The 13,128-nt window shown below is 44.4% G+C and overlaps 1 long non-coding RNA gene across 1 annotated transcript; it reads left to right on the top strand.

Moving 5' to 3' along the window:
* Window positions 1-5,439: 5,439 nt before the first annotated feature.
* On the top strand, window positions 5,440-9,725 carry LOC118147715 (uncharacterized). The gene is made up of 4 exons (XR_004734201.3): window positions 5,440-5,641; window positions 6,116-6,393; window positions 7,272-7,407; window positions 9,074-9,725. It is a non-coding gene; the product is annotated as an uncharacterized LOC118147715 (long non-coding RNA).
* Window positions 9,726-13,128: the final 3,403 nt, after the last annotated feature.

A 13,128-nucleotide genomic window follows, 5' to 3' on the forward strand; every position in this document is an offset into this window, starting at 1 on the left:
CCAGGTCTCACTCCCATTGCCCAGCCTGGAGTATAGTGGCACCATTGCAACTCACTGAAGCCTTGACCTCCTGGGCACAAGCGATCCTCCCACCTCAGCCACCCAAATAGCTGAGACTGCAGGCCCCTGCCACCATGCCTGGCTAATTTTTTGTATTTTTAGTAGAGATGGAGTCTGTGTTGCTCAGGCTGGTCTGGAACTCATGGGCTCAAGCAATCCTCTGACCTCGGCCTCTTAAAGTGCTGGGATTACAGACGTGAGCCACTGCACCCAGACTTCTCCTGGATCCTGTGAGTCTTCCTGTGGATTTCTTTTCTGCTTAAGTTAGCTAGGGTCAGGGTCAGTTTCTGTTGTTTACAGACAAGAGTCCTGGCTGGGACCATTCCACATCTTTTGCTCTACTTATGAGGCAGCTGCTAACCTCCATCCCCAGTCCACATCCCCAAGCCCTCAACCCCTGTCTGTTTATCAGGCAGGGTAGTTCAAGTTTCTCATAACCTCACCAGCATATCCAGGTTATGCCCTAGAGCCTTCAACCTTTCTCATCAAACAGGCCATTCAGATATTTTCCTAGTTGTAAAATCATCCTTACCACTACCTGAGAAGGTGAAAACAGCTGGAGACCACTGTGGCATTAAATGACTTGCAGCCTCCTCTCCCCAAGGCCTTCCCATCTGTCTTCCCCTCCTCACCGCTGACTCACTGTTCCCTTGGCAATTTCCCATGGTCTCCTCCTCAGTGAGTTGAATCACCTTGTCTCAGACCCCTGAGAACGTCCTTGCTTGGTCTGTGTGCGGTTTTGAGCACCATTCACTACAATCCTCTTCTGAAAACCCTCTCCTTCCTCAATTTTCTCTGTATTGCACGTGCTACATTTCTGCCCTACCTCTCAGACTCTGCTCTTTCTCAGGTTTTTAGGTTACTTAGTCTTTCACTTCCTAAATAATGTGCCTCCCCTGGTTTCTTCCTCTGTGTTCTCCCTGAGCTGCCTCAGCCTCTCTCAGGCCTCAGCTCTCAGTTAAAGAGAACTCCCTGGATCTCTAATTCTGCAGCTGACTTCTCTCCCAAACACTAGGTTCCATTTCTTTCTGTTCCGTTAACGCTAATTAGCTCTGTCACTCGTGCCTCGGCTCAGCACCAGTGTGTGAGAGCCAGAGCCTGCTCATCTTTTCTCCCGACTTCCCTCCTTCTATTAATGGTGTCATCCCTCCTTCTGGAAACCAGGCACAAATTCCCAGTCATCTTTGACATCCTGTCTCCTTTTACTCCCACATCTCCTTGGTTGTGAAATCCCACCAAGTCCTTCCCTCAGCACCCCCACTTCCCTTCTTAGCCACGCTGGCCTCTCCCCTCTCATACTGACCTCTGCAGATATCTCTCCATAATCTCTGCCCCCTGTCTGCACTCCGCCACCTCATATCCCCACCATACAGGCTAATATTGGAGTACAATACAGGAGTAATATTGCTAAGGAATAATCTCCATCTTACTGCCTCACTTAAAAACCTTCCATTATATTCAACAGTTATTGAGTGTCTATTGCATGTGTATTATTTATGATTCTTTGCATGCAACCTACTGAAACCAACTTGTGCCAGTTTAAACTGAAAAGGGGTGTAGATTACACAGATTCAGGGAGAATGCAGCCAAGCCTCAGAACTGGAAAACTCTCAGGACTCCATGGCGTGCTCTCTCTCCATCCCCTCTCTGCTTTTCTTGGCATCTACTGCCTCCTCCCTGGCTGCAGAGCCCAGCTTTCTCTGATACCCCGTCTCTTGCAGGAGATCCCTGTCTCAAATGAGCCAAGGTTTATTTTCATCCCTGCCACTCAAAAGACCACTCCCAATAGGAATGGAGTCTTTCAGTCCCCGTTTTAAATTTGCAGGTGTGCTGCTCCAGAATCTTCTGCTTGCAAATGATGAAAACCCAACATAACTATCTTGGACAAAACTATAATTTATACACTCTTATAAACAAGAGCAGGGCTGGGACTAGGCCTCCTTGACAGAGAGTGACAGGGACTGGATATCATGCATCTCCCCATTTCTCTTTTCTTTTCTGTTTTTTTTGAGAGAAGGAAATAAAAAAGAGTGAAGGAGAGGAAGAAAGAAGAAGAAAAAGAAGGAGAGAGAATGAAAATGTTGCTTTATTCTAAAAAATGGGTATTAATAATGGCCAATCAATATTTCATTTAAACCTATGAGTAGGTGTGATGTGGTATTGACAAGAATGTATATTTTGTGTATTTAAAGTGGGGAGCTCTATAAATATTTATTAAGTTTACTTGTTCCAGATCTGAGTTCGAGTCCTGGATATCCTTATTAATTTTGTGTCTCATGGAGTCTACGTCTCTATGTATCTGGGTGTTAGGATCGTTAGCTCTTATTGTTGCATTGATCCTTTTACCACTATATCTTTGTTGCTTTAAAATCTATTTTATCAGATGCAAGAATTGCAACTCCTGCTTTTTATTTATTTATTTATTTTTGCTCTCCATTTGGTTGGTAAATCTTTCTCCATCCCTTTGTTTTGAGTCTTTGTGTATCCTTACATGTGAAATGGGTCTGGATGTAAGCATACAGTTGAGTTTTGGCTGTATCTTTTGATTGGGGGATTTAGTCGCTTTAAATTTAGGATTACTGCCATTTGATGTTAACTGGCTGTTGTATCCATTCATTGATGTAAATTCTTCTTTATGTTGATGCTCTTTACTTTTTGGTATATTTTTAGAAAGGCTAATACTGGTTGTTTCTTTCTATGTGTAATGCTTCTTTCAGAAGCTCTTGTAAAGCAGGCCTGGTGGTAATAAAATCTCTGAATACTTGCTTGTTCATAAAAGATTTTATTTTTCCTTCAGTTGTGAAGGTTAGTTTGGCTAGATATGAAATTCTGGGCTGAAAGTTCTGTTCTTTAAGGATGTTGAATATTGGCCCCCACTCTCTTCTGGCTTGTAGAGTTTCTGCTGAGAGATCTGCTGTAAGTCTGATAGGCTTCCCTTTGTGGGTAACCTGACCTTTCTCTCTGGCTGCCCTTAGTATTTTCTCCTTCGTTTCAACCCTGGTGAATCTAACGATTATGTGCCTTGGGGTTGCTCTTCTTGAGGAATATCTTTGTGGTGTTCTCTGTATTACCTGGGGTTGAATATTGTCCTGCTTTGCTAGGTTAGGAAAATTTTCCTGAATAATATCCTGTAGAATATTTTTCAGCTTGGATTCATTCTCTCCGTCACATTCAGGTACACCTATGAAACGTAAATTTGGTCTTTTCACATAGTCCCATATTTCTTGGAGACTTTGCTCATTCCTTTTTATCCTTTTTTCTCTAATCTTGTCTTCCTGTTTTATTTCATTAAGTTGGTCTTTGACCGCTGATATCCTTTCTTCTGCTTGATCAATTCGAGTGTTTAAACCTGTGCATACTTCTCAGAATTCCCCTATTGTATTCTTCAGTTCCATTAATTCACTTATATTCCTCTCTAAATTGTCTATTCTCATTAGGATTTCGTCAAACCTTTTTTCAAAGTTCTTAGTTTCTTTACATTGGGCTACAACATGTTCTTTTAACTCACAGAAGTTTCTTATTATCCATCTTTGGAAGCCTAATTCTGTTAATGGGATGCGCTCATTCTCCATCAAGCCTTGTTCCCTTGTTGATGAGGAACTGTGATCCTCTTTAGAGGGAGAGGCATTCTGATTTTGAGTATTCTCAGCCTTTTTACGCTGGTTTCTTCCCATCATTGTAAATTTATCCACCTGTCATCTTTATAATTACTTTCAAATTAGGTCTCTGAGTGGAAGTCCAAGTTGTTAATTCCCAGGGCCGAAATATGAGCAACCCACTGCGCCGGCCAAAACAGTGGTGTTAAGACTGATGGTGCTTTTCTGCCCAGGAATCTCCAGTCTGGTTTCCTTCTTGAGTCCGTAATAGGCAACTCTGCCTTCTCAGAGCTCCAAACGTCGGTCAGAAGGGGAACCAGTCCCGTTTACTCTGCACCAAGAGCTGCCACGCCGAGGTGCCGGCAAAACTGCTGCGCCAGCCACAAGAGTCGCGCTGACGACCCGTGGGACTCCTCCACTGGGAATCTTCTGCCCCGTGAGTGACAAAAATTTGTCTGAAAGTGTGGCGTCCTCTCATTCTCTGCGCTTTCACTGGGAGCTGCAATCCCGAGATGTTAGCGATCAGCCATCTTGGATCATTCTTCCATTTCTCTTTTCTGACTGTGAGCATCCCTTCTTTGATACAGACCTGCCCTTTACACATGTTGAAGGCCAGGGTCATGACCCCTTGATGACAACTGATAAATCTTACCACCTAAGGAGCTTGACTCTTCTTTCCCAAATTCCAATTTTTAAAAATGACCCTTAGAACTCTACTTGATCCTGCTTAGGACATGTTCCTACCCCTCATAGACTCTGAAGTCAGACTGCCTGGGTTTAAATCCTGGTTCTGTTACTGATTAGCTCTGTGACTCTTGGCACTTAAACCTCTCTATATCTCAGTGTTCTCATCTGTTAAGTAGGGATAGCAATAGGACCCATCTCATAGATTGTTATAAAGATTAAATTTAGACTGCTTAGAATAGTATCCAGCACTAAGTCAGGCTTTGTATGGGTTAGTTATGATGATAATGATGTTGATGATGATGGCAATGATGAGTGGTGGTGATGATGATGATGATGATGATGATGATGACAATGACAATGACCATGGGGGAAGAGGAGAGGAGCAACTTCTTGAACCACATGCTTGAGGGGAGAAGAGAAGCTCACCAAAAGGGGGGTGTATTAGTGTCCTAGGACTACTGTAAAAAGTGCCACAAACTGGGTGGCTGAGAACAGACATTTAGTGTCTCAGTTCTGGAGGCCAGAAGTCTGAAATCAAGGTATCAGCAGCATTGGCTCCTTCTGGAGACTGTGAGGAAACATCTTTTCCCTGCCTTTCTCCTAGTGTCTGGTAGCCTCAGGGTTCTTTGGTTTGTAGATGGTGTTTCCCCTGTCTCTTCTTATCATCTTCTCTTTGTACAAGTCTGTGTCTAGATTTCCCCTTTTAATAAAGGACACTGGTCATGTTGGATTAGGGCCCACCCTAATGACCTCATCTTAACTGAATCATCATTTCCAGAGACTCCATTTCCAAATAAGGTCACAGTCATGTGCCAGGATGAGGACTTCAACATTATCTGGTGGAAGGGGAACACAGTTCAACCCACAATGAGGGGGATGGGGCAATGCTGGCCAGACTGGTAGCAGCTGTTCCCTCTGCTTATGATTCCCAGGACTGAATATACTGATCAGATCAGGTTGGATCAGTTGCTCAGCCCTAGCCCTATCAACAATAGCTTGGGAAGTGGGGTTGAAGGTGCATTGCACAAATTGCTGGGGACAGTGGTATGTCTCAGAGAAAGCACTGGGATGTTCACCCGCTGGACAATCATCTCAGGTGCTGTCCTCTCCAATGTGCAAAGTGCCCATCACTCAGTGGGAGGTACCTGGAGATGAGCAAGAAGACGTTTATGCAGCAGTGATGGAGAAAGTCTCCTATGGAAGAATGAACAACGGAGCAGGTGCCACAGAATAAGTGCTCCAGTGGAAACACAAAGCACTATGGGAGCACGAGAGAGCGTGAAGTTCCACATTGGTTGGTAAGGGCTGGAAAGGGCCTTTTGGAGGAATGGCAGTTGAGATTTTCTTAGAGACAAGGGGAGAATTTGGTGGGTAATGAAGATGTAGGGATGGTGGGGGAAGAGTGTGATCCTGTGGTCAGAGAATGGTGAGGAAGTAATCTAAGGTGTCAGGGTAGTCAGATGAAAAATGGAAAGTGATTGCAAACATTCACTAAGAGCTAACTGGGTGCCTGACATTATTTTATACGTTTGACGTGCATAATTTCTGTTCCTTTCACCGTGACCTCTCCCTTGGTACCTTACCGTCACTCCTGTTCAACAGATGAGGTTCAGGGACCTGCCCAAGGTTACATGGCCAGAAGATAGTTGAGCCCAGGGTCTCTCTACTCAGTTACTACTTCTGCCCCCTCTCCTATGAAAGGTTAGCTTGGAAAGCTGAGTAGGCACAGAATGTGGCTGGCTTTGCCAAGGAGTGTGGAATTTGTTTTACAGGTAACAAGAAGCCACTGAGGAATTGCAGGCAGAGGAGGACCTGATTGGGCCTTTATTTCAGGATGACAGCTTGGTGCCAGTGTGGAGGATGCTGTGAAGCAGGGAGAGATTCCAAGGGAGTGAACACCTGTCTTCTACCCCACTGGGAGGCAAAAGCATTAACCAGTCATCCTTCTATATAAGACAGCACCAGGAGCCTCGGGGACCATTTGCTCAGTCGTTCTTTTTAATTTAATTTTTATTGAAGCATAACCTACATACAAAAAAGTGCACAAATTGTAAGTGTGGCTTGATAGATTTTTCATCAGATGAACACACCTCGCAGTTTCGTTCTTTACATTAGCAAACCCAAATAATTCCCTAGCAAATGTAGCTCTGAACTCACCACCCTGACTACCCCATCCTTCTCTGGGAAACCTCTTACTGATTAATATGGCTGAATGCTTTCTGCCGGAGAAACACAGTGTCCTTCCAACGTGGCACGGGCAGTAGCACTGACTCTGAGTCACACTGTCTAGACTCCAGGCTTCCCCTGACTCACGGTACAGCCTGAGACCACACAGTTCTTTCACCTCTGCAGGGCTTAGTGTCTGCATCTGTAAAATGGAGGTAGTAAGGGTTAGTTTCTATTTCACAAGCTTCATAAAAATTAGCTGCAGGCTAATTTGGGAGGCCAAGGTGGGTGGCTTGGGATCATGCCTGTAATCCTAGCAGTTTGGGAGGCTGAGGTGGGCAGCTTTGGATTATTTAGCCCAGGAGTTTGAGACCAGCCTGGGAAATATGGCGAAATTCCATCTCTATGAAAAATACAAAAAATTAGCCAGCCATGGTAGCAAGTGCTTGCAGTCCAGCTGCTCAAGAGGCTGAGGTAGGAGGATCACTTGACTCTGGGAAGTTAAGGCTGCAGTGATCTGTGATTGTGCCACTGTACTCCTGCCTGGGTGACAAAGTGAGACCCTCTCTCAAAAAAGAAAAAAGCATTATAAATGTAAAATGTATAGAAATGTATAAAATTAATAAAACATAATATATTATGTTATAATATATTATATATAATTTATATTATTGGTACCACGAATTAATTAAATACACGGAATAATTATTGGCCATTAGCATCTTTGATGGTGTCCATTCCATTTACTTTATACATTTACAGAGATGTTTCTATGCCACCTGGAGGCACAGTGCTGTGGGGGACACAGAGGCAAGGAAGATGCACCCTCCTACCCCCGCCCAACAAGCACTGGAGATTTAGTGGAGAGCAGTGGAGAGGTGTGCAGTGTGGACGCCAGGTACACAAATGACCTTTAAAAGATTATCTCGGCCTCAGCCACTGTGGTGTTTTATGGGGCTCTGATGGAACTTGAGCTATTTACTATCTCTGCTTTGCTCTGAAGAATTCTGCCTGGGGACAAGGGGGAATTGAGGCCCAGACTCAGTAGTGATGGTTGGTTAACCCTTTATGCCCCAGAGTTGGTGATTAGGGTTGGACTGGGAGCCAACTTCAGCTGCTAAGCTTGGTGCTGCATGTTGCATTTTCAGTGATTACTGATTGTATTTTCTCCTCTTCCCTCACACACTTCCAGCCAGGTCACTCTCAGACTGCCTCTCCCCTTCATTCAGCTCACATCCTGGGAGACAGGAAACTTTGGGCCCCAGGGGAGGGGCCTGCTTGCTAAGTGACCCATTATCACCACTGGCCTCCTGGAAGGGCAGTTGCCCACCTCTGCTTCTCCCCTTCTCCTATGGGAGCAGGCTCCCTGGGGTACTTTTCCATGCCTTCCAATCTCCAGTGTGAGTGGCTGAGGGCAGGAAAAGCCATGGCGAGTGGAAATCAGCATTTTGTGGGATATCCGAATCCTGTTTCTCTGGGATTCATTTCTGTAGTATGGAATCACAGAAAGGATGCTGAAGTCAGAAGGTTAGACGTTGAAAGCCTTGAACTCGAGTCTACATGTGATCAGTTCTGATTATCTTGCTATGTCTTTGCTTCCTGGAGCTTCAGTTTCTTTGCCTATAAAATGAGAATAATACTGACCCAACTCATCTCAAAAGAGTGATTGTGCCTTTAGAACTGTAATGTGCTAGGAGCAATGTATGAGGTCATTATTCTCACTATTGTCTTTCTTCCTGGCCCCCTGTTATTGGAAAACCATATAATAGTCTTTTAAAAATAAAATTACAAAAGTAATACACGTTTGAGACATACAATATAAGTAGCAGAAAAGGGCTCAAGGTGAACAGTTCAGATCCCCTTCACGCTCCCCACTCCCACACCTCCAAAACCATCCTTCTAAGATCGCTACTCCTGTTCATTTCTTATGTATCTTTTCCGACACCTTCTGTGTGTAAACAAGTGAATATGTGTGTAATAGGGTTCTTTTTACCTAAATCAGATTATATTGTACATCTCTTCTGCACCTGGCTTTTTTTTATATTCAGAATTTTGAAGAGCTTTTCACTTTAGCACAAATAAACTCTTTTTAGTGGCTACATGATGCTCCAGTAGTGAATGTACTACCATGTGTTTACCAAGCTCTAAAGTTGAACATTTGGAATTCCTATTTTTCCTTTTTTTTTTTATTTGAGACAGGGCCTCACTCTGTTACCCAGTCTGCAGTACAGTGACGTAATCATAGCTCATTGTAACCTTGAACTCCTGGCTCAGGCAATCCTCCCACCTCAGCCTCCCAAGTAGGTAGGACTGTAGGCACATACCACCATGCCTAGCTAACTAAAAAAAAAAAAAAATTGTAGAAACGAAGGTCTCACTATGTTGCCCAGAATGTCAAACTCCTGGGCTCAAGCAATCCTCCCATCTCGACTTCTCAAAGTACTGAGATGACAAGCCTGAGCCACCACACCTGGCCTCCCATCCTTTTAAGGTCCCTTAGGCGACAGTTTGGAAGCTCCACAGTTGTCCCTGACTTTGTGCTCTTCCTCATTTCATCCTCTTAGGAGTCCTTGGGGCCCGTGGGAGCTGGATGTAGCAGGCATTTCCGGCCTCAGGATGGGAGGAGCTGTGAGAGACTTGTTGGCACCCATGGGCTAAGGTCTCCGGGGGCACAGGAAACAGAGGAAGAAACACCGGGGCTAAGGACATCACTCACTGTCTCTGTTGACCTCCGCAGTCTCCCGGACTGCCTCCCAACCCATGTAGGGATGCTTGACCAGGTCTTGAAATAGAATCATCTGGAAAACTTCTGCCATCTCAGAGCGAGACCATGCCCCAGGCCAATTAAACTAGAATCTCTAGGGTCTAGCCCTGGATAGCAGCAGTTTGAAATATTTCAGGTGATTCTGTTGCACAGTCACAAGAGCTACAGTGCCTGAGCCTGGAAATGAGAACATCACGGCAGGCCGGAGGGCCTTTGCTTTCTTCCTTTTTCAACTATGAGAGCGAGATGCTTATCCTACAGCACAAGCACCAGAATGCATTTAACCATCATGCGTCCACGATGTGTACATGAAGTGGTTCTTATTTTATTCCTTGACAAGTTTTTATTTGGTTGCTCTTTTGACTCTTATTCAAAATTGTTTATGTAAATTAGTAAGAAGCTTTTAGCAGACAATTTGGCAACATGTATCAAGAGAATAAAACTGTTCAGAATCATTGGCCTATTTATTCCACTTTTGGAAGCTATCCTACAGAAATAACATGAATATAGGGGGAAGCTATATGCGTTAGATGTTCATTGCAGCATTATTTATGCTAACGAAAAGCTGGCAAAACCTAAATGTCCAATGATACAGGAATGTATAAGTGAACTGTGGTACATCTATTTGGTAGAATATTAAGTAATCGTTAAAATTATGGTTATGAAGCCAAAGTAATAACATGGAAAATGCTTATGCCATAAAGTTAAATAAAAACGTAGAACACAAAATTGTGCAGATATGCTATAATCACAACTACATGCAGAGGAAACGAAATATAAAGGAAGTAGAAAGTAAAAAACAAAATGCTAACATAGATTGTGTTAGAATGATAAGACTAATTCTTTTTCCTACTTTCCAGATTTTTATAACATGATTACATTATTGCTTAGCTGGAAACAAACCATAAAAACAAAAAATGTCTGCCTTGTGCATTTTTTCATATGTCTGTCAGACTGGAGACACCCTAATGTTAAGATCCCTACAAACAATGTTAAGGCCACCATGCCACACGTAGCACCTGAGGCTGCCTGCAAAAGGCCTGACAACAATAGATCAGAAGTCAGAGGGTCTGGCTTTTAACCCCAGCTTCAGCTTCACAGTGTGACCTTGAGCAAGTTTTTCCTTCTTTCTGAACCTCAGTTTCCTAATCTGTGAAACAATAGATTGGACCAGGAGGGTCCTCAAGAACCTGCCGGCTCTGAAATGTGATGATCATGACATGGATGATGATGAATATACTATTGAATCCCAGTTGCGTTCAGATCCATCGAATGGGAGACTAAGAGGCAGAAAAGTATCTCCCCTAAAACGTGTGCAGGCAGGTTGCTCCTGCTTCTTATTTCTACGTTCAGAATTGCTAGCCTCCACCCTTTAAATCCTGAAAAGCACAACTGAATAAATATAAGGCAAATCATGCCCCCTGTTAAATATTTGGTCATTTCTCTCCACATCACTTGCATGCAGTCCTGATGACTTGTAAGTATAAGTGCCTCTGAAATACGCAGGAAAGTGTTTGGAGCCAATCAGGAAACCCTGCTCCGCCCCCACCCCTGATTTCTCATCTTGATAAAGTAATTTTCCTCAACAGGCAGAGGGTGGGGAGTCATAAATCAGTAACAACACAGCTCCTTGGTGTCTGTGCTGCCCTCCGCTTGAGAGAGATGCCTCTCTTAGATGATGTGGATGCACCAGCCTGGGGCTAGAGAATAACAGGGAGAAAGGTCTGGGGTTGTTAAAAGCAGAATCATTCTGGTGGGAAGGAAAATTGAAACCCCAGGATTTAAAGAGAGCAATAAAGGTGATGATGGGAACCGTGAGGCTCACAGATACACAGTGCCGCCTCCCTCATCTGGCAGGGGGAAGGAGCTGCTGGGTTGGAGTCTTCCACAGACTGAAGTTTAACTGTCGAAGTGCCAGTGTTGACCTTTAACCCCATTAAGATGCTTCTAGATCTTCTTTTTTAGACGGAGTTTCACTCTTGTTGCCCAGGCTGGAATGCAATGGTACAATCTCGGCTCATTGTACCCTCTGCCTCCTGGGTTCAAGTAATTCTCCTACCTCAGCCTCCCGAGTAGCTGGGATTACAGGCATGTGCCACCACACCTTGCTTATTTTGGTTTCTTCATGTTGGTCAGACTGGTCTTGAACGACTGACCTCAGGTGATCCACCAGCCTTAGCCTCCCAAAGTGCTGGGATTACAGGCGTGAGCCACTGTGCCTGGCCTCAATCTTCTTAAATGTCTGTGTAAGTAAGACATAAGCTAGCCTTTTTCTAATAATGCAAGGGAACGGAATCAAGAGTTATATTATCATATATCTATTTGGGTAATTATTTGGGGGAATGCCTGTATTCCCCATGGGACCATAAGTTCTATGAGGATGAGGACTGAGCATCCCAGTTCTCAGGATGTGCCTGGCACAGACATATTTGTTGAATGAGGCACTCAAGACCTATTTGTTGAATGTGTGAGTGCGTGAGAACCCCCGGACTCTAATAAGCTGTATTCTGAAAAACTCCCTGCACTGTATATATTAGAAAATGGCTCTTGCTAAGCTAAGCAAAACTGGAGATGTATCCGAGGGCTTTATGGGGTCTATAAAGGAGCTGTTGTACTGAGAATTGACTAGGAAACAGCTGGAGCCCTGCGGAGTCCCAGAAAGAACTCCTTCTTCTCACCCCTGCTTGTCTCTGGACTCCTCCTTCAGTTTCTCTCTCATTGGGGCTCATCTTTTTCTGCTCTGCAGAACAGGGATGTCTTCATCTTTTACTGGTCCTCTGTTTCCAGGAGCGAGATTGGCCTTTCTTCATTTTTTCAGTTCCTCAACTTCCCAGGATAGGACTGTAGTTGGCCTGGTTTGGTTGGTGTGAACCGATCAAGTGTGGCCAAGGAGTCAGGGGTCTTGGTATCGATAGGATGACTGCTGTGGAAACCGTGTAGGTGTGGAATGGGTGTGGGAGTCCCCAGACAAAGGGGCATGGATCCACAAAACAGTAGGCACTCGCTACATTCACACCATCTCCTTTAGCTTTTTGTTTTGTTTTGTTTTGTTTTCAATAATCTTGTAAGGCAGGTGGGTCTGTTATCTGCACAAGTAGAAAAACTAAGGTCAAAAAAAGGATAAGATATTTGGCTGAGGTCACACACCTAATGATTGGTGGATACTAGACACAGGAGTGGCAGGAGAGAGGTGGCATCAAAGCCTGGGCTGTCCCTCTGTGCTCTGCAGGCTCTTGGGTCAGCCTCCCAAACACTTCTTTGTACTGTGGTAATTGCAGCAGGCAGGATAGCCCAGAGGGCTGAGTGATCACTGACCCCAGAGAACGCCCTGCAAATTGCTCCCTTGGAAAAGCCCCAAAGTCAGCTTGCTTTTTGGCTATTTGTTTGTTTCTCTTAAAGCTGGGTGAAGGTTAAGTCCTGGCTGCTCTTGAGAGCCTTGTACTGCAGGTTGCCTTTTTGCAAAATTAATTAGCAAATCAAAAGACAGAGCTGCCTCCTCAGTGATTGCTTGGCCCTCCAGAATAGCTTTTTCTTCCTCACTGTGGGCCTTTAACTTTTCCACAGCCATAGAAGCTGGGTCCGTTATAGCTGCATCTCTACCGCCAGGAATAGACTCACGCACTGAGCCTGATACATTTAGGAGGTTTTATGTTTGGGTGTGAGGGAAGATTACCCTTTGCCACTGCTGAGGAGCTGTGCAGAAGTCTTTTGACCCCAGCTTATCCCTTCACTGACATCATCATCTTTCTCATCACCAGGTGACAGTTTTCTCCAGATATGCCACTGGCCATGATTTCCCCAAGTTCTTTCAATGTTTGACCTTCGACAACCTCTTAAGCACAAGCAATAGGGCAG

Source organism: Callithrix jacchus, chromosome 15 (assembly GCF_049354715.1).
Source record: "Callithrix jacchus isolate 240 chromosome 15, calJac240_pri, whole genome shotgun sequence".
Lineage (NCBI taxonomy): Eukaryota > Metazoa > Chordata > Mammalia > Primates > Cebidae > Callithrix > Callithrix jacchus.